Source organism: Arvicola amphibius, chromosome 2 (assembly GCF_903992535.2).
Source record: "Arvicola amphibius chromosome 2, mArvAmp1.2, whole genome shotgun sequence".
NCBI lineage: Eukaryota > Metazoa > Chordata > Mammalia > Rodentia > Cricetidae > Arvicola > Arvicola amphibius.
Genome location: NC_052048.2, coordinates 121,101,649 through 121,124,042, shown reverse-complemented (window position 1 = coordinate 121,124,042; position 22,394 = coordinate 121,101,649). Strand labels below are relative to the sequence as shown.

The following is a 22,394-nucleotide window of genomic DNA, read 5'->3' as shown; positions in this document are numbered from 1 at the left end:
CCCTCCCTCCCTCCCCCCCCTCTCTCTCAGACCCACTAAGCTCTCTTAGTGCTGCCTGTATGTGCATGAGTGTAGGATCATTTACTGGAGCCTGAGCAGCCTTTTAGGGACCGCATTTCCGAAGAAAACTTACTCTTCCTCCCAGCAGCCATCAACTGTTAATAGCGTCTGGGGTGGGACTTCATGAGTACCTCTCCAGTCGATGCTGGGATTTGGGGCTGGCTAGACCTGGTGCAGGTGTTGTGCCTGCTGTCCCCAGCCATTGCTAGTTCGTGTGTACAATGACCTTGTCATGTACAGTAAAAAGGTTTCCTGCAGGCATCATACACTTCTTTTAGTTCCTACAATCTTTCTACTCCCTCTTCTTCAACGATTCCTGAGACTTATTCTGAGGCAAGTCTCTCAGTGACCCTGAAGCACAAATTCACTTGGCTAGGTTTGCTGGGCAATGATCTGTAGGATTGTCTTGTCTTGGTCTCCACAATGCTGAGGTTACAGGTACTTGTTCCTGCGCCATCTTACCAACTGCATCATCTCCCTGGCTCTCCCTGGCTGCTCTACCCTTTCCCACAGCTTCCTTCTGGGATTTTTTTTTTTTTTTGCTTTCCTCCTCACTATGTTGCTCTGGGTTGTTTTTGAACTTCTGGGCTGCAGTGACCTTCCTGCTTCAGCCCATCAAATAGACTAGCTTTTCTAGAACTTGCTTCCAGTAGAATTGGGATTCTTTTCTCTGGAACCTCTAGCAGGTGTTTTAAGACTCACTGCTTCTGAGGAGGCAAAGGAAACATTTCTTAAACATGAGCTGTGTAGTGGTCCTGTCAGTGACAGCTTCCTGTTTTCTCAGTTTCCCAGTCCTGTACCCCAAACACAGGGGAGAAGCCATGGCAGTCATCGTCCTCTTGGGAGCCCACCGTTAACACTCCACAGGCCTGACGCTTCTCAGCGACTTTCAGAAGAAATGTGCAACAGCCCTTCGAAACTAAGTGCTTTTCTGTTGAACCAGAAAACAATCACATCTTCCCATTTATCCTTTAGGGTACAAACTGGTCTGACTTGATTTGTCAGAGAGCCAGAACTGCCGGCAAATAGACACCAGAGAAATCCACCCATCTTTTAAGCTGGCGGTAATTGTTCCTCTTGTCTGCTGGCTAAATGACTTGTGTCTGGAGGAGAAGCTCAGAGCGAATCTGAATGCCTGAGGTGACAGAAATACAGAGTGCTCCAGAGTGGGCTGTAACAAGAGTGTTTCTTCACATCGTACCAGGCTTTGGTTTTACATTACCCACCTCCCTCGTATCCCTTCTCCTGGGGCTAATGTCATTCAGCAGAGACCAAAGACAATGCATACATGTGATACAGAAGACGAATTTGTATGGGAATGAGGACAGGTATCTATTAGCACTGAATTCTAGGCTGAGCTTAGTTATCTGTGAGACATTACTAAGTCCAAGATGCTCCCAGTGAAGCGAGGCATCTTATCAGAGGGAGTGAAGTCCCTTACAAGCGAGTAAGCCATCATTGTCCTTCCCTCCTTCCCTCCTGCCTTCCCCTTTCTTCCCTTCCCTTCTAGTGCCTTTCTTCTATTCTCCACACCTCCTCTGCCTTCTTCCCCTCCATCTCCTCCTGCCTTCCTTCCTTTTAGTGGTGCTGAGAATGAAACCAAGGGCCTCATGCACGCCAGATAAGCATACAACCATGAGCTATGCTCTCAATCATGTCCGTCATTTTCAATTTTAAAAATTTAGCATAATTTAAACATACAAGAAAGCCGAAAGAAAAAAAAAAAACAATAATTCAGTCAACACCCATGTACCAACTATGTGCTTTGCTAAGAATTACTGTTTTTAGAGATTAGCATTTTCTGTCTTTATTCTCTCCTCTTTCCTTTGCCATGTGGTAGTATAGTTATGAAGTCTAACATTCTTTTTTTTTCTTTTGCCTGTAATTAGTAGAAGTCTAACATTCTATTCCCCCCCCCCCCCACGTTCTTCTTTTTTCTTCCCTTTTGGAGGGAGCTAGTATCTTAACATTATAGTACACGTTTCTTGTTATTAGAATTACTTTTACTATTCTGGAAGAATATGCGCTGTTTTGGGGGGGCTAGACTTTCTTATTAACCCATGTGCTACATCAGTGTGTAGCAGCATCATAAAATGTGCTATGTTCTTCATCAGTGATTCTCAACCTTCCCAATGCTGTGCCCCTGAATACAGTTCCTCATGCTGTGCTGGTCCCAACCACAAAATTATTTTCATTGCTACTTCATAACTGCAATTTTGCTAGTGTCAGGAATCTTAATGTACACATCTGATATTTCTGATGGTCTTGAAGGGGTCGCAACCCACAGGCTGAGAACCACTGTTCTATGTTCACACTTTAAAGCTTCTACCCTTCTACTTAAAAACTCATTAAGTAGTTAAGGATGTTTGTGGTTCTGGGAATAGAACGCAGGACTTCCGCTACTACACAAGCGCTCTATGAATGAGCCACACAGTCAACTCCTGTACTTAAAGAGAATTTTAACACAAACTTTTTTTAATTGATCCATCTTGATATTAACAGATCCAATTCATTCATTTTTGCATCTCCATTGTATCACAGTGTACAAATAAAACCAATTTATCTAGCTTTACTGTTTTCTAAACATGTTTTCCTCACTGGAATGCACATCTTTGCTGAGACCCACGTGAGAATCTTTTTCTACAGAGTGTATACTTAGAAGTGGAACTTCTGGGACACAAGGAAAGATTTATTTTTAATTATTAATTAATTAATTAAAAATCTTTTCTCATTTTACATACCAATCCCAGTTCCTACTCCCACTTCTCCAACCCGCTCCATCCACCTTTCCCTCATACTACTTCCCATCCTAAGAGAGGGTAAGGCTTCCCATGAGAGTCAACAAGTCTAGCACATCATTTTGGGGCAGGACCAAGCCCCTCCCCACTATATCTAGGCTGAGCAAGGTATCCCTCCAAAGAGAATGGGCTCCAAAAAGCCAGTTCAAGCAGCAGGAATAAATCTTGGTCCCACTGCCAGTGGCCCCACAGACTGCCCCAGCCATACAATTGTCACCCACATTCAGAGTTTGGTCTTATGCTGGCTCCCCTGTTGTCAGTCTGGAGTCAATGAGTTCCTGTTAGCTCAGGTAAGCTGTTTCAGTGGGTATCCCCATTATGATCTTGACCCTTCTGCTCATATTATCGTTCCTCCCTCTCTTCTACTGGATTTTGCAAGCTCAGACCAGTGCTTAGCTGTGCATCTCTGCATCTGCTTCCGTCAGTTGTTGGATGGGTTCTATGATGTCAATTAAGGTAGTCACCAATCTAATTACAGGGGAAGACCAGTTCCATTATTGCTTAGAGTCTTAGTGGTATCATTCTTGTGGATTCCTGGGACTTTCCCTAGTGTCATGTTTCTTGCTAGCCTCACAGTGGCTCCCTCAATCAAGATACTTCTTTCCTTGCTCTCCCTCTCTGTTCCTCCCCCCATGTCTACCATCCCATTCCCTCAAGTTCTCCTTCTCCATTCCCTTTTCTCCTCCTACTCTCTTTCTGCCCTCCCTCCCCCCACCCCATGCTCCCATTTTCTCAGAAGATCTTGTCTATTTCCCCTTCCTGGGGGATCCATGTATGTTTCTCTTAGGGTTCTCCTTGTTACCTAGCTTTTCTGGGATCATGGAATATAGGCTGGCTATCCTTTGCTTTACATCTAATATTCACTTATGAATGAGTACCTGCCGTGTTTGTCTTTCTGGGTATGGGCTACCTCCCTCAGGATTTTTTTTTCTAGTTCCATCCATTTGCATGTGAATTTCAAGATGTCATTGTTTTTTTTTTTTTCTGCTGATTGGTATCTGTTGTGTAAATGGAGCACATTTCCTTTAAAGACATATTTATTTTTATTTTATGTGCATGAGTTTTTGCCAGCATGTATGTATGAGCACCACTTGTGTGACTGGCACCTACAGGGGTAGAAGAGGGTTGAGATCCTCTGGAATGGAGACACAGAGTGTTGTGAGCTATTGTGTGGGTACTGGGAACTGAACCCTGGCCCTCTCCAAGAGCAACCAGCACTCTTTATTGTTGAGCTATCTCTTCAGCCCCTACTTTGCCATTTTACAGAGGGGACTTGAGCACTTGAGGTTCTTTTGACACCCAAGTCATGGGAGTTGTCTTGGAACCGATTCTTTGCAGAGACGGGGGAAGAAAATCTTTGCATCTTTACCTCTACCCACAGTCTCTATTAAATGGTGGCCTTTGTTCTGGCGGAAGTGCTCATACAGCACTTGGCTTGCCAGAGGACTTTACAGGATGACTGGGTCTTCACTGAGAATGAGGCATCACTAAGTCATGTTCCTCCCACCTGAGGAAGGGAGTGGTTCTCTGTATGCATGGCAGTGAGGGACAGAGTAAGGAAGGGAAGAAACCCGACCAGCCAGGCCTCCTTCCTAGTCTCTAAAGCATCCAGGTTGGGCTTACTCACCCTCCTTCAGCTTTTGATATCATTTCTCTCCTCTCAAAATTAGACATTTTTTATGGGGATATAGTTCAGTGGTAGAGTATTTACCTAATTTTTTTTTTTGAGACAGGGTTTCTCTGTAGCTTTGGATCCTGTTCTGGAATAGCTCTTGTAGACCAGGCTGGTCTCGAACTCAGAAATCCGCCTGCCTCTGCCTCTTGAGTGCTGGGATTAAAGGCGTGTGCCACCACCGCCCAGCTGCCTAATATTTGTAAGGTGTTGGTTTCCATCTCCAGTGTCATTACACCCAACCAAACTTAACCAAATCAATAACAATAATTATAGGTGAAGCAATCTCCTATTAGTTATTTTTCTCCTTGCTGTGACAAAATATCAAACAAATGTAATTTAAGGAAGTTGAGTTTATGTTGAGCCTGGCTGGCATTTGGGGATATTGTCTATCCTGGTGGGAAAGGCAGAGCTGTAGAAGTAGCTGGCTCATTGCGTCCATCGTTGGGAAGCAGAGAGGGAGGAAGGCTGGTGCTCAACTCTCTTTCTGTTTTCATCCAGTTGGGGACGCCAGGCCATGGGATATTGCCATCTGCATACAGGCTGGACCTTCCTTCTCAAGTTAAACCTTCCTAGAAACACACTCATAGGCGCACCCAAAGGTATCTTTCCACTGTGACTCTAAACCCAGTAAAATTAAAAATGTAGATTAACCACCAGAGATAGCCACATGTTCTCTCCTCCTGAACCAGACCTTTGCCATGGTAAGGGTCAAGGTAGGGGAATATTGCTCCCTCCTCATGGCTACCACCCTCATCTCCTTTCTTGCTTTCTGGGTATCCTGCATTAGCACTCTTTCAGTCTTGATCCCCCTGACCCCCCCCCATCATAGCACTCACAACAGGAAGGGAATGTGACCTCACAACAGTACAAAGAAAATATCTCAAATCTCTGCTGCTGTTGAGACAAGGTGCCCTGTGGAATGGAGTCAGTAAAAATTTCAAGAATTCCTTAAGTGGGGGCATTTACTGCCTTCCTCATATGGCAGAACAGCAATAAAACCTGTGTGTATGGTGGCATCACCATGCATTTGTGGAAGAAAAGGCTTCGTGGAGAGCTTTACTAATACCCCCAGATTTCTGAAAGAGAAGAGTCACGTTTAAAGAGACCCCATGTTATGTGTTTTTACCCTCCTATTTTTTCCTACTATTGTATATCAATGTCTCAAATGTAGTTGCTAAAAGCCATAGTGATTTGTCATTTGCCAATGTCCTGTGGGTTGACTGAGCAGCTCCTTTGCTGTTTTTATGTGGATCACTATGTGACTGTGTTGAGACAATCCAACATGGCTTCCTTCATGGGCCCGGCAGATGATACCACTGCTGCATAGATGTCTCCATGGTGGTTTTCCTAATGTGGTGGGCTGGATTGGTTTCCTGTCATAATGGCCTCAGCAGCGTTTGAAGAGAGAAGGAGCTGGGAGCCATTGTAAAGCATTGACTCTGGATCTCAAATAGTACTTCTACTGTGTTTGATCACAAGTGGCAAGGCTGGCATCGATGCTTTTTGATGGGAATTGTAAATCCTCATGGCTACCCAGTCCGTGCCAGGCACCCCTCACAGTTGTTCTGTCTGGCTAAGCCAGCGGAGGGGTATCTTTTCTTTCTAGAGGTGGCCTGTTTCATGGTAGACACCCACAGCCTTCTCTCTCTAGAGAAAATCCCCATGGTTCAAAATGAACATCAGTGTTCCTTCCGCATCTGCTGCTAAAGAACCAAAACCGCGGTGGGATGGACAAGGGTGTTTCACATTTAGGACCCAGATGCACAAAATAACTATCTTGTTTGCGGTGTTTGAAGTAGGAGTGCCCTTGGCGGGAAGCACCCTTTCTGAAGAACTAAGTTGACTGGGGAAAACAGAGGGTCCTGACACAAATGAGCTAATTTGAAGCTGCTTTAAGGGAGAATAGCAAGGGAGACCTTTAGCTTTTTAGCTTAACTTAGCCTTTAGCATGGTGCATAGAGCAGGATGTGGGTAAGTTTACTATAACGGAAGTCCTAGTTAGGAATAAAATGTGCCTAGGGTTACTTAGCTCAGGAAACTACACAACTCAGGGAATTAGATGGCGTGTGAGTCCAGGGGAACAAACGGATGCTAACACAGCTTTGGTTGGAGCTGTGTTAGCCATGGGTGTCGTTATGTTTTAGATATGAAATATGCCCTTCCATCATAAAAAAGCTCATGTGTTGAAGACTTGGTCCCCAGATGGAGACTGGCGAGTGGATCACAAGGGCGCTAAGTCACCAGTGTAGTCCAGTGATGGATGGACCATTAGAAGGTAGGGTCTAGTTTCAGGAAACATCAGGGTGAGGTGCGAAGTTTATCTTTTCCCAGGACCCTTCTTGCATTGTCTGCTTTTTGGCCACCAGAAAGCAAGCCATCTTCCTTCACCATTTCCCACCATCACAATTATTTTGCCTAGCCACAGGTCTTGTCAGGTGACCATGCCTTTTTCTTCCTTTCAGCTATTTTCTCGGGTATTTTGGTCACTGTGATGAAAAGTGATGAACTCCCAGCCACCAGGAGAATCTTGAGCCATTGAATCTTTAAAAGATCACCATAGAACTCTTGTGCTCATCACAGTTTGAGAACGTATGTCTAGAGAGCCCTCCTGATGCTGTCAAGGATGCTGTAAAGTAGACTTATAGCCAGACCAGAGCTACGTTTGCTATCTTTCAAGACTTTCTGATAACAGAGAGAACCCAGCCTTGTTTTCTATAAGTATCTAGTGTTCATGGATTCTTTTTTTCTAAGTAGTTCTTGACTATTCTTTTTAAACAGTCTGATTGAAATATACCTCACATACCATCATATCTACTATAAAAACATATAGTTCAATGATCTTAAGTATAGTCACAGATGTGTGTAGTCATTGACCATCAGTCAGTTTTAGAATATTTGTATCGTTTTAAGAAGGTATTCCATCATTTAGCTATCACTCCTTAACTTTCCATTTCCCATAGCCCTACCCTTAAGAAGGTCTTTATTTCCGTGGATACTTGGTCCTAGACTTTCATAGGAATAAAACCACATGGCACGTGATTCTGAGACACTGGGGTGGGGTATGGACATCTGTTGTGACTGATGGAACCTGGGACTAGATATGTTTTATTTTTTCACCCAGATATTTGTAAAGTTTCATGTGTTCTCTGAAACCTTGTTCTGGAAGCTGAATTTAATGACCATGCTCTGTGGTTAGTCAAACATTTACTAGCAGGTCCTGCTTTCTTACAGTCATCCCTGTGGTAGCTTGAATGAGAATGGCCCTGTAGACCATGTTTGAAAACTTGGTTCATAGTTTGTGGAATTGTTTTGGGGAAAGCTAGTAGATGTGGCTTTATTGGAGGAAGTGTGTCACTGGGGATGAACTTTGTGGTTTCAAAAGCTCCCTCCAGATCCAGTTTTTCTCTCTGTCTCCAACTTAGAGATAAGATGTAAGTTCTCAGCTGCTGCTCCGGTAACATGCTGATCTGCCTACTGCCATGCTCCCTCCATGATGGTCATGGACTCACCCCCTGAAACTGTAATCAAATCCCCAATTGAATACTTTTTAAAATAAGTTGCCTAGGTCATGGTGTCTCTTCACAGCAATAGAAAAACAACTAAGACAAACCCCAAGAGGAAGAAACTGTAGAGGGACTGGTCACTCAGGGTCTTGACTCCCCTAAGATGGCAAGTAGTAACAGCAACAAGCAAAGGGCAGGCACCCGGTGTTTACAAAGCCAAAGAAACTGTTTATAACACACAGTTTGCCAAGGAGGGGGCGATGGGAACAGATGTGTCATTTGCAATTATTCCTAAAGATGTTAATTATGCAAATGAATTTCTGATTAGGGCGCTAAAAAAAGAACCCTATATATTATGGGGAGTTGGATGTGTACAATCAGGGATGCTTCTGACTGTTCCTCCAGGTAATCACCGTGGTGCCAGACTACTCACCTGTAGCTCTTGTTTTCGCCATGTGCCACTTGGAGGGTGGAAGGAGTCCTATGGGACATCTTCCAACAACAGGCTGAAAAACTGGAAGCAGTCTTTGAGATCATGGAGTGATGGAGGATTCCCATTGGCTAATAAAGAAACTGCCTGGCCCATTTGATTGGCAAGCCCTTAGGTGGGCGGAGTAGACAGAACAGGAAGAAGGAAGTGAGGTAGATGGCTTAGTCAGATGCTACGCCTCTCCTAAGGGCTGGCCAATCAAATGGGCCAGGCAGTTTCTTTATTAGCCAATGGGAATCCTCCATCAATGGAGTATGGACTTGTCCTTGAATGGGACAGGAAAAGAAGACTGCATGAAATGACGTGATTTGTCACTTACTGAGCAAAGAGCCCAGGTCGTCTATATTACTAATTCACTTTCTCTTGTTTTATGGAACCAAACAGGATGCATATGTCAGCTATCAACTCTCCAGTCAGGATCTATCTTACATTTATGTGCAGTGAGTTTAAGTGGATGATGGAACTAAACATATGGTTGACATAGTAAGAGGTTACACATGAGTGCATATGTGCAGCTGGGTGGATATGAGCACAGGAAACCAGAACAGTGGTTCTCAACCTGTGGGTCACGTTCCCTTTGGATCCCTTTGTGTATCAGTCATCCTGCATATCAGATATGTGCATTATGATTCATAACAGCAGCAAAATTACCATTATGAAGTGGCTGAGGGGTCAGCACAACACGAGGAACTTTGTGAAAGGGGTGCAGCATCAAGAAGGCTGAGAAAAGAGAACTAGACTAATACAGGGGTTGTATTCCAGAAAGTTCTGTTTAGCAGAGTAGCTTCTTGTCATCTGTGGCTTTAAATTAAAGGTATACAAAAGTAAAATTTTGGTTCTTTGTTTGCAGTAGTCATATTTCAGATGCTCAGCAGCATCTTGTAGCTGATAGTTGCCATATTGAACAGGCAGAAGATTTCATCAGTGTAGAAAGTCCTGGTCAGGGCTTCTTCCTGAGTCTGAATCCCAGTCCCACCGCTTCCACTGGAGCTTATCGGCGTTATGTAAGGATCTCAGACCTCCCTTCCTCATTGGTGAAATGGACAGAAATCACAGTATCTCACTCACTGGCTGCTTGGAGATTGCAGATGCAAGAGAGGAACCCTGCAGCAAGTGTGTAGAAGAGGAAATACTAAGCACTAAATAAATGCCACCCTCAGTAGCCGGCATCCCAGCATCCTGCTTCAGAAGGCACGGTCTCTTCTAAGTGAAATAATGCAACTTGTTCCTCAGAAGAGCAAGGCATTGCCAAGGACCTCCAAGAACCTGACATCTTGATTGGGTTATAACAGAAGGAAATAGGAAATGTGGAGATAGAGTTTGGGGGAGTTGGGGAGAGGTCCTGAGGAACAAAACGGTGTGAGGAGATGTGAGATGGGGTAGAAGGCCCTGAAGAGGCCAATTCACACGTTTGTCAAGAACTGACTCAATATACACTCTAAGTGCTGAAGACATCTGGTATCAGTCTGTGTGGCCATGGAGGTCTAATCCCCTCTTCATTCCCACTGTCGAAACTGCTTGCCTGCTTGTCCACAAGAGGGAGGCAGGGGAAAGGCGAGAGAAAGGGAATCTTCAAAGTCTATCTGGTTCTTTGCAGGCGACTCTGGCCAAAGGCTGGCTATGGAGCAAGGTGACATTCTGCACAGCCCCAAGCCTCAGGTGTGCTTTTCTTGAACCCATTACCTCAGGATCCTTCCCCAAAGTTGTGTCAGTCGGGAAATTACAGTTTATATAGCCTTTGGGGGTGACGATAATTTTTACAGTTGGCTAAAGGCCGGTGCCAGCCTCCCAGGAGCTACAATAACAGCAACAACCCAAACAAACAACAAAAAGCCACAACTGAAGCTCTCAGGCCCGGAGCACAGAAGGTGTGAGTGGAGACTGGTGGCTGGTGTCCAGGTAATTTAGCCACATGGCCAGTCCCTCCCTCTACATCGATTGTGTTGCCAGGGCCCATAAAGCATTGGAAAAAGATATTAAAAAATAATTCTTTTGCCTTTGGGGGAATCTTGAGTAATTTGGGAGCTAGTGAGCCAAGGGACAAAAGGGACTTAAGGTGACAGTGTAGGGGGCTGGGGAGGGGAAAATCACTGCAAGAAGAGCCTGGAGATGTATTTTATTCCACTGTCTTCTGTTAACCAGCAGCGTGACTTTGGGTCTGTTCTTGCAATTCTTTGGATCTCCTCGCTCTTCTCATAGATTAATCTAATTTGACGGACTGAATGATTTTAGAGTTCTTCTCCATGTCTGGAATTCTGAGTTCCTCAGTCAGATGTGAGTTCATGCCCCGTGGAATGAGGGCTGTCAGAAAGTACAAAGCGTCCAGTTTTATTTAGTTTGGGACCAAGAGCTTCACTATTCTAAGAGTATCCCATGCAATGTTGGAGGATGTGCCTGTATAGCAATAATGTTGGTTGTCTATCTAAAATCTAAGTTTTTCTGGATAAGACCCATTTTATTTGACATTTGTCGTCTTCTCCTTAGCTTTCTCTGACCTCTTGTTCAGGGAAGGCAGGTGTTTGAAGGGACGGGGAGGTATGTCTGCCTTTCCCTCATCCTGACACATGACACGAAGAAACTAATGGCTATGACTCTTCAGAATTGGTGAGATTCCATAGCCACATTTGACCAGCAGGGACAACAGTGTCTAAGTCAAGGCCTTCATCTTCTTTGACCTTTATTGCCTAAAAATGGAAACCCTTGGTTCTTTTCTCTTTCATCTCTCATGGGAGACTCCCCCCAACCATGGCCAAGCAGAGCTGCTCATGGGAGGGAAGGGGAGAGTTTCTCTCTGTTCCACTCTCCCTGCAGAAAAGATTTGACCAGTTCAGCCTTGTAAACATCTCTTTGGTGCCTCCTGCCTGTTCTTTCTGTGTATAGTGCCTGGCATTCAATAAGTGACTGTATTACAAAGGAGGACCAACACACTCTGGCCCAGATGTCTAATGGCTAAGTTGTTTTGTTTACATGGTATGTGCGGGTTGTTAGACGAAATAAATCTTCAGGACAGAAATGATTAAATTGAAATATTAGTGTGGAACATACTGCCGCCTATAAAAACTGAATAGATACTGTAATTTGTGAGTGATATGAAATCTGTATCTCAAGGCACAAATCAGAATAGAGGCGCAGCATGCCACACTGGTAATAGGCTAACATAAGCGCTGGCATTAGCATCCGCTAATCCTTTCTTCTTTGGGGTAGACAATGACTATTTTGGTATCAAACAACATGTCATCTACATATACATTACAATTTAAGAATGTGATTTTTGTCTTGGTCGTATAAGAGTCAACAAATAACCAGCAAGTACTTCATGAGAGCATCAAAATGATCTCCAGAATAAACAGTATTATTTGATACTTTGCCTAAATAAAATCTAGAGTGACACTTCCCACATTTTATTTTCTTTGATATTTATTGGACATAAATTTAGCTCTCAAAGTCGTAGGCTCTTGGGGAAAGCACAGGGTTAGAAGCATTCTGGAAAAGGTATTTGAGAACCTAGTCTCAGCTCTGTTATTAACCAGCTGTTGGTTCCCAAGGAAGTCACACAACCTCAGCTTCCCCAGCTTTGCAAGAGAAAGGCCATACCACATGGTCTCCAAAGGTTATTTCTCTGTTCTGTCATTTTGATTGCGTGAACTCTTTTGTGGGGACAGACTGACTGAACAATTAGTGAAGATTATACTTCAAGGTTCCTCACATACGAAGAGCCCTGAGAAGGTCTTATCAATGTCTTGGGCAGGGGCAGGTGTAGTTCAATTGATAGAATGCACACACAAATCCTTGAGGTGGATCCCCAACATTGCATAAACCAGATTACAGGCACGGGCCTGAAATCCCAGCACTTGGTAGGCTGAGGCAGGAAGTTCAGAAGTTCATCTTCAGCTACAGAGTAGGCTTGAGGCCATCTGGGACTCCACGAGGCCATGTCATAAAGAAAACTAAACAGAAGGCAAAAGACAAAGCCCAATAAAACCCAGTTTCTTGCTCCTCCCCTTCTTCATCATCACAATCCCCCAGGGATAGAGTGGCCCAGAAAAGACTTCAGCATTTTGGGGATCTGTACCTAATGATGCTGAGTTAGAGATATCGTGATTTGGGGTTTCTTGTGATAGTTTTATGTAGCCCATGCCACTTCATGTATAATGACACTATTGCTAGCCGTTCTAGTATGGCTGTGTCTTCCTGGAATGTATGTTACCCCTCCAGCCCTGTGCTGACTTACCTAGTATGATGGCATGAAGACACTTGGTGTCGTAATGTGAACTTATCTTACAATGCTTGGCACTAGAAACCTACAGAGAGTGGAAGAGAAACAAAATTTGAAATCTTAGCTAGTCTCCGAGAAACTTCCAATCATGAGGTATATAAAATTATAAATGGATAATTCAGCTCACAATGATGTTCAAACAATATGGAAATGTTCTGTTAGGAATATGCTCATAATATAGCATGCACAATTATGCACACACTTGCACAGTTTTGATGGTAATTGCTCAACACAGAATCGACCAGAGTTCCTGTGTTTGCAGAGATTAAGAAACCTTTAATAGCTGCATGAACACTAAATCTTGCTGTGATTTTGCTGGTTTTATGCATTTCCAACTAAATCTCAATATACCTGATTCATCTTGTCTTGATGAATTCTGGCTGTTTCAGATGAAATAGGATGCAGTATTGACACAATTCATTAGAAAGTCCTGCAGAAGAAATAGTTCTGGTTACAGAATGCCTATATTCATCAGTAAGGAAAAGTTATAGCATAACAATAATTTAAATGTATCATTATGCTGCTCAATATATTATGGTTACAAATTTAAAATGTATTTGACTTGTTCTTGGATATGCTTAGATTTCAGAATAATTTTGATCATATTGAAATTCAAATGCAAGAAAAATATTTATTACTGGAAACTGAAAACCTAAGCTAAAAGGAAAATGACTAGTAGAAACATCAAAATGTTAAAAAAAAAATCTATTTTTTTTATCACAGCAGAAATAAAGAAATGTTGCCGTTAGAGACACAAGGACAAAGGTCAGGGGTATAACTTAGTGTTGGAGTGCTTCTATAACAAACATGGCACCCTGGGTTTTATCCCCAGTAACATGCACAACACACACACACTCAAACACACACACACACAGAGCCAGAGACAGCGACAATCACCAGCAACACATACACAACACACACACAGAAAGAGAGACAGACAGCAACAGACACACCAACAGCACACACATACACAGAGACAGTTACCCACCCCTACAAATGCGTATTTTATTACCTCATTGTAAATAAACTTTCAATTGTGTTCATTGAAGCTTAGGATTCAGTATCGTTTCCCCTTTTGGTCAAAGGGACTGCCTTCTGCATCCCAGAAAGCTCTGTGCTCCTCTATTGCATCATCTGATGCAGAGCTGCATTTCTCAGACTTGAGTGTGGTTTGAATCCTTTGAGGATGCTGTTACAATGTATCTTCTGAAGATACTGTGGCAATCTGCCCTCTGGACTGTGGCTTTGGGTGTGACTTTGGTTGTTTTGAGATGTGATCTCTTGTACCAGGGACTGACCTTGGAATCTGGATCCTTCTGCTTCCGTTTCGCATGTGATAGGATTACCGGACATGCACCAACATGCTTGGCTTTGAAATTTTGTATTATTTTTTTTAAACAAACCCCGGGATAATGCTAACATTGTTAACCTAGGGTGTACACTTTTGAGAATAAAAAATATGAAACAAGGATTCTTACTTGGCATGCTTCATTCAAACCATGGGTGGTGGGTCCAGGCCTTGGGAATTTGGATCCTTTCTTACAATGTCTTAATGGGTCTTGTTAGCTATGTTTTTCTCTTTTCTTAACACAGTTAGGGAAAGAATCCTCATGTTACTGTTGGTGGGAGTGCAAAATTGTTTTACCATTTGATAGCTCGATTTGGTAATATCATCCCAGAAACAGAGAGAAAAGAAGTTAATTGACTTGCCAGTCTGGGAAATGCAGGTCCAGGGACACAGAGCAAGGTGTAGGGGAGTGGGCTTGGGCTGGGAGATGCTAGGTAGACGATTGGCACAGGATACATTTTCTGTGGTCTAGTGCCCCACTCCTGGGACTGACTTTTTTCCTCTCTCTCTTTCCCTTCTTCTCTCCCTCCCTCCCTCCCTTCCTTCCATCCCTTTTTCTTTTTTTTTTGTGTATATGATGTGTGTGTGTATGATGTGTGTGTGTGTGGTAGTGGGGTGTTAGTGTGTGGCATGTCAGTTCAAGTGTTCTCTTACTGTGATGCACCTTGGAGGATAACCTTGGCCGTCAGTCCTCTTCTACCTTGTTTGAAGCAGGGTCTTGTGTTCACTGCTTCATGTAGCCAACTAGTTACCCATGAGCTTCCTGGGACTCTCCTGTCTCTTGCCGTAGTATTGGGATTACAGGTGTGTGCTACCATGGCTAGTTTTACATGGATCCTCAGGATCCAGATGCAAGTCCTCACATCTGTGTGGTAAGCCCTTTACCCACTATGCCAACTTCCCAGTCTTACTCCAGTGAATTTGTGCTAGAAACATTACATGAATCAAGAGTATACATACACCGTAAGGTGGCTTCGTTTTCTTATTATTTATAGTAAAAAATAAAGCAGCCTACATGTCTAGGAATTGATTATACAGATTATGAAACATTTTCCCAAAGGAATAACAATAGCTAATCTAAGTTAAGTAATTACTATATGCTAGGCATTCTCCGATATTATTTATAAGGGTTGCATAATTCAGTCTTTACACTAACATTTCCCTCTTATAGATAGTATAACTTATGTATCGACGTGGGGAAATATCCAAGGATATGATAAGCTTAAGTCAAGTAGCATTATACTACATGTGATATGGTAAGCACTGCCATGCAATGTATTAGCTGAGGAGCAGAGAATTTTATTTCAAGGTGCACTCTGTTAGACTACCGTGGCTCTAGATCCGAAGAGATGTGACATCCAGAAAAGCTCTTCTCACACAACTTGGTCAACTGCTAACAGTTCAGAAGAAGACAGAGAAAAACGCTTGGGTCGATCGGTGTCTCGTAGTGTACTATCCATCAACCTGCAAGGAGTCGTCATCCTGAGTGATCTCTCTTACTGAAGACGATGCGAAGAGCTGACCCATAAATCTTCGTTGTCACATGTCTCCTAGGACACCCACTAGGGAAAAATGCCCTGGAGCATTTTTTCCAGGTTTCTCGGTTCATCAGGTACTTCACTGTTGGCTGTTTTTATCTCAGTGACTCCAAACTGCAGGTCAGCAGCAAGAGATTTTGATTTTAATACACATACATTTCTCAACACTTTATTATGGGGATTATCAAGTATACAGAAAGATTACCAAAAAATTACACAGAATGCCCAACAGCTGTCATCTGTATTCTATGCTTAAAATTTCTCCAACCGCCCATTGATCCGCCTCAAGGTAAAACGCATTTCAGAACAAATTGCTGACACAGCACAGCTCCCTCTGAATAGGTCAATATGCACACAAGTAGCTTATTGTCTAATGTTTCCCATTTTTTCCCTCTTTTCTTTTGTGGGAATTTTTTTTTCTTTTGCTCACATAGAAATATGCAAATCTTCAGCATGAGATTTGGTAAGCTTTGATTAATGCCTGTACCTGTGTGACTCAAACTTCTGTCAAGAGAGACCATTACTATGGCTGGGAGGCCCCTCTTGTCTCTGACCCCGCAGTCTCTTATGTCCACATCACTCCCCTCCAGGCAACCACTATTTTTTTGTCCCTACTACCTAACCCACCCGTTGCTACACATTTGTGAATGTCACATCTGAGGAATGAGTCACAGTGTCTACTGCATAGCACTTTCTTCACACAACATGCTTTTGCAATTCCCTCTTTGCTGCTGTTTATAAATTCTTTGTTCTTATCTGGTGGCATTGCATTGTGTAACTCTTGTTCAGCTTATTTTTGATGGAAGGCTTGTTTCTGGTCTTTGGCTTCCGTTGGTAAAGTGTCTCTGATAACACTTCTATTTTGTAAATATACAATTTAAATTTTCTTGGGAAAATAACGTTGGAGTGGAATTCCTGAGTCATAGGGTCATGTTAGCTTTATAATACTGTCAGCTCTTTCTCCAATATGGCCAGGTCATTTTACATTCCCATGATCAGTGTCTGAGTGGCTCACTCCTTCCACATCCCTTTGAACATTGGGTGCTAACTTTAGCTGTGTTTGTGGATATGTTAGAGAATCTTCTATAGTTTTAATTTACATCTCCCTGGATGTGTGTCAGAATATATGCATAGATGAATACATATTTTATATAATAGATCTTTTAAAATTCATCTTGAAATTATTTAGAAGCTTATGGAATGTAAGCACTTCCTCATCTGTCCACCAATTCACCAATCACTAATATTTTGTGTGTCTTCTGTTGCCTGCTCATTGTCTCCCTATTAATGGCCGCAAATGGCATTTTTTTTCTGATCTGTTTGGGTGGGAGTGGGAAACATGATGGCACCTCCCCCTACCATATTCTTGCTGTATTCCTCAGACAAGTGCTCTTTCCTTCAGCACCAACATGTGGCTCTCCAAACCTGATTATCCTGATGAGGTGTGGGCAGCCCTGTTCAGTTCACTGGATGAATTGGTTTCTCACCAAGAGTCATCCAAATTCCTTTCTCCTCTGTGTCAGGCCTCAGTCCAAGAACATACAGTGCTTTGGTTGTCTTGTTTCCTCAAATTTTATCCGGTGGCCATAGCTACTCTATCCATCCCTGTTTGGCCTGTGCTTGACAGCTAGTTGCATATTTTGCACAGTGACCTCTGATCCAGGCTTATTTTCCTTTCCTTTTCTTTCTTCCTTTTATCTTTTTTGAGGCAGGATTTCTCTGTGTAGTCCTGGCTGTCCTAGAACTTGCTCTGTAGACAAGACTGGCCTGGAACTCAGAGATCTGCCTGCCTCTACCTCCCAAGGGCTGGAATTAAAGGTGTGTACCACCACTGCCCCAGCTTATTTTTTTATGATCAGACCAAGACTTTGCATTCTTGGTTGTAAGTCTACAGGCATACTCTCTCCATAGAGTCTCACATCTGGAGGCTCAGGGTGATGCTTTTAGGAATTCTCTGCCTAAAATACTACATTTCTGCTGCAGTTAACCCATGGTTTGTGGGGGCATAGTGTAGTAAAGAGGTAATGAGGAGCAGTGGGCCACTTCCCGCTGCCCGGCTCCCGGCTCCTGGCTAGCTATACCCAAAATAATTACACTGAAACTATATTCATTTAAACACTGCCTGGCCCATTATTTCTTGCCTCTTACTGGCTAACTTTCACATCTTGATTAACCCATTTCTAATAATCTGTGTAGCACCACGAGGTGGTGACTTATTGGGAAGATTCTAAACTGAGTCCATCTTGGAGAGGAGAGCTATGGTGTCTGCCCCACTGCCTTCTACCCAGCATCCTGTTCTGTTTACTCTGCCTACCTAATTTTCTGTCCTATCAAAGGCCAAGGCAGTCTCTTTATTAATTAACCAATGAAAGCAACACATAGAAAGAAGACCCACATACATCATTTCCCCTTTTTCATTTGTCTATGTGTTAGTTTCATTGGTTAATAAAGAAACTGCCTTGGCTTTTTGATAGGGCGAAATTTATATAGGTGGAGTAGACTGAACAGAATGCTGGGAAGTAGGCAATGAGCAGTCGCCATGACTCTCCTCTCCATGACAGATGCAGGTTAGAATCTTCCCGGTAAGCCACCACCTCATGGTGCTACATAGATTACTAAATATCGGTTAAAGCAAGATGTGAAAATTAGCCAATAAGAGGCTACAGATAATGCGCCAAGCAGTATTTAAATGAATATAGTTTCCATGTAATTATTTCGGGGCATAAGCTAGCCAGGCGGCCAGGAGCTGGGCAGCAAGAACGCAGCCCGTTGTTTTTTCTACAGCATAGTCTGAGAGAAATCCCTGGTGTCTTATCAAATTTCCAAGTCTTTGCTTCAGCCTTCAGTTTCAGATTCATCCACTGTGGTGGTTTGAAAGAAAATGGCCCCCAAAGGGAGCGGCACTATTAGGAGGTGTGGCTTTGTTGAAGTGGGTGTGGCCTTGATGCAGGAAGTGTGTGACTGTGGGGGAGGACTTTGAGGTCTCTTTTGCTCAAGCTTTGCTCAGTGTGACTTTGAGCCGACTTCCTGTTACATGCAAGATGTAGAGTTCTCAGCTGCTTCTCCAGCACCATGTCAGCCCGCATACTGCCATGTCCCACCATGATGATAACGGGCTGAACCTCTGAACTGTAAGCCAGTCCCAATTTAATGTTTTCCTTTATAAGGGTTGCCATGGCCATGGTGTCTCTCCACAGCATCAGGAACCCAAACTGAAGCATCCACCTTTATGCTGTTTGCTAAATGAGGAGTGTTTATTCCCACTGTGTCTTCTGTTTTTATTAGTTGGCACTGAACCATAAATGAGAGCTTTTTTTTCCTCATTCACTTATTTGTATTAACGTAAATAGACATATGGAGTCTGAGTTTAGTCAAAGATTGTAACCCATAACTACCATTATTTTTGATGCCTTTTGCTGTGCCTTCATCACCCATGAGTGCTTCCTTCCTTGCAGTCATAAGATATTCCTGGGTTCAATTTGTACATTTCCTGTTTCAGCTCCAGAGTAAGTCATTTGCCGCAAGGGTTTCTGCTTCCTTTCAATAAAGGAGAGCATCTGCAAATCAAAATCTGGATTCTCATTGTGCTGTTATTAGGTCCAAGCAGTTTTATCTTATTTATATATGCATACAGATGCACGCACACATACCTATAACTACTAATCTACAATACATATACACATACGTATAATAAATGTAGGAATCCATGCCTAATACCTCAATTGCAATTCAATCCCTCAGTGGTTCTTTCTTTTTCTTTTCCTAGATTTTCCTCCAATGTTTCTAAATGCCTCCTCTGAGAATGAGGATTTTGGTTCCTTTTATTTTTCCCAATATATTTACTTATTTTCTCCATCTCCCAACCACCCCCTCTCTGTCCCTCCCACCACTTCTCATCCCATCAATTTCCTGTTGTTTCACCTGCTTTTGGCCCAGCACTCCTGGTCTCTGAGGTGCCTCGGTGGCCTGCCCCAGACCCTCACCAGCTTGAGATTTCTATTGTTGTCCTGCCTTCTCACTGTTGGGAAGGGGAGTGAAGGGACAATGTGGCAGGTTTTAGATGAAAAACAAAAAAAAAAAAACTGAACAAAGTTAGCTCTCCAAACTAATCTGCAGGCCATCTATTTCCTAGCTCCCAGTTTTGAATGTCTACACAAAACCGTAAATAAGAAAAAAAAAAACACACTCAAAAAAGACAAAACAAAACAAACCCCCCCAAAGCTCCAAACAACAAAAATCCATTTGCTAGGTCTTTAAAAGATAAGGAATAAACCAGACAGTGGTTGCACACACTCTTAATCCCAGCACGATGAAGGCAGAGGCAGGTGAATCTCTGTGAGTTTGAGGCCAACCTGGTCTACAGAGTGAATTCGAGGACAGCCAGGGCTACACAGCGCAAACCTGTCTTTAAAAACCAAATCCAGGCTCCAAAGCTACAGAGAAACCCTGTCTCAAAAAAACAAACAACCAACAAGCAAACAAACCAAAACCAAATCCAACCAACCAAATAAAAAACAAACAAAAAGAAATAAAGCTGACATAGAGTACCAGAACTGATGCCATGCTGCTTTCTGCCATCTCTTTTGCCAAGAGCAAGTCAAAAACAATTCTGGTGAGACTGGTGAGTCAAGCTGGGGCAGGTTTCTCCTTCAACACAAGAGAAGCTGACTCCGAGAAAAGCTGACTTTTCTGCATTATAATCCAATTGTGAACAAAAAAACTCTCTTCATAAAACAGAAAAAAAAATGTGCTCCCTCCAAGCAGTGGATTGAAAATGAATTTGATTCATAAATGAGAAAACTGAGGGCTAGGGACTGGCTCAGAAACCTGCAGTGTTTGCTGAAGAAGAGGAGACACGCAGCATGGCCACCGGCGTGGTGAAGGCCGCTGGGAAGGAACCGTGCCAGGAAAGAGATCTTCACAGAGACAAAATGTTTATCTCGCTGTATTTTTTATAGACATTACTAAAATATGTTGAAAAAGAAAAGAAATAAAGATGAGTATGATGTTACAGTTTTCAGGATCCAGATAAAAAAATCTTTTCACCGAAGGGCTCCCAACAGGATATCCCACTCCTCCTGTTAGCGGCTCAGCATTACCAGGGCTTGGCCAGCAGAGGCGCTACACTGTAAAGAGTGAGCATGCTTGTGGCCCGTCAAGGGCATAATCAATAATAAGGAGTTGGAGCAGACCAGTAGACGTACTTGGTGCAGCCAGCACAGTAAGTGAGGACCCCAGGCACCTTTGGCGTTCATGAGGTCTCAGCTGTGACAAACACACAGGCACTGATGTCAGTTTGCAGTCACCGGCTGACTTGAGCTTCGTGGGGCTTGCTCATTAGAGTCTGCCCATCACCTTAGGTGCGTAAAGCCGGGGCAGTCAGCACTGTTTCTGAAGTCAGAGAAATAATTTCGTCCTTTCTGGAAACCATGGGTGGTTTCAGCCCTGGCATTTACTCACCCTTAGCTCTCCCTCCACTCATTAGAAAGCACAAATTCTTCTCTGAGGACGGACCAGATTTCACGGAACTGTGGCACCCTCGGGGTCTGCTTTCATCTTTGGTTAATCACTCTCCCCGTCTACTCTGAATTTAGCCTCATTTGCAGCCTTGAGGTTGCCCTTGATCTACGATAAGGATGGATAATTCTTTAAATGTATGCCATGGATGATTATTAGTGGAGTCTGTGGAGTAAAGGACTTTTGAGTCATCATATGAGTTCAATAGGAAAGAGTGTTGTAATTGATTAGTGATGTCTGCCCTGAGCATGGGAAGGAGGAATTGGGTACCTATATAACAAAATTTCCACTTCTATTCTAGGATTTAAGCCTATGTTATAGCTGAAAATAAGGTGAAGCAGTTTTGGAGGTGGTAGTTAGTAATACTTTAATTTCAAAGATGACAGACATGGTACCTTTTATCTATCATCCTTATTTATATTGTCAATATTTTAGCACACGTGTGTTTGACTAATGATAAGAAAAGAAATGAGCAGAGTGCAGGAAGTGAATATTTGTTGAGCAGTTACTAGCTGTCAGCTATTATTTTAGGAGCCTTGCAAACATATCTTAGCAAATATTCTAAACATCCTATTAAACCAGAATATCATTCTTCTTTTTAGTAATAAATCAAGACCCAGAGAAGTAAGCTATTTGCCTAAACTGTAAGATAAAATTCAAGTCCAAAGACGATACTTATCTTGATGTATTTGGGCAGTAGCTATTAATCTGGGTTAGATTAAAAATAAAGCAACAAAATATTTAGATTAGGATGACTGAGTCTCATCCTAGATGATTACATCCCAGTCTCCAGGAAAGGGAAGTTAGCTCTGTTGAGAAGGTATAAATAAATACCCCCTATTCTAATCTGTAATTGGGCAAGAGAACCAAGGAATCCTCCATGGAGGGAGCAAGATAACTCACAGTTACACTGAACACACTTTTGCTTTCCTCTCCATATCTTGGCCATTGTAATTCTTATGCAACCATTTACGGGACAGTCAAGGCTCAGAAAGCAGAAAGCTTTACATTGGGACGGCTCTTGCAGCCCACCTGGGGTTTGAATGCAAATCTCTGCATCCAAAGGACACCCTGTTTGCGTACCACGAGGTTCTTCCTTTAAGATTCTGTCTTTGTGCTTGGTATTGAACGGGTCCTAGAATCTCAATCCCCAACTCTGGCCCTAGCCTGTTAACCTCTAACTGGTGGG

General features: G+C 42.9%; 1 pseudogene; it reads left to right on the top strand.

Moving 5' to 3' along the window:
* Nucleotides 1-20,249: 20,249 nt before the first annotated feature.
* On the top strand, nt 20,250-20,479 carry LOC119807302 (annotated as a pseudogene).
* Nucleotides 20,480-22,394: the final 1,915 nt, after the last annotated feature.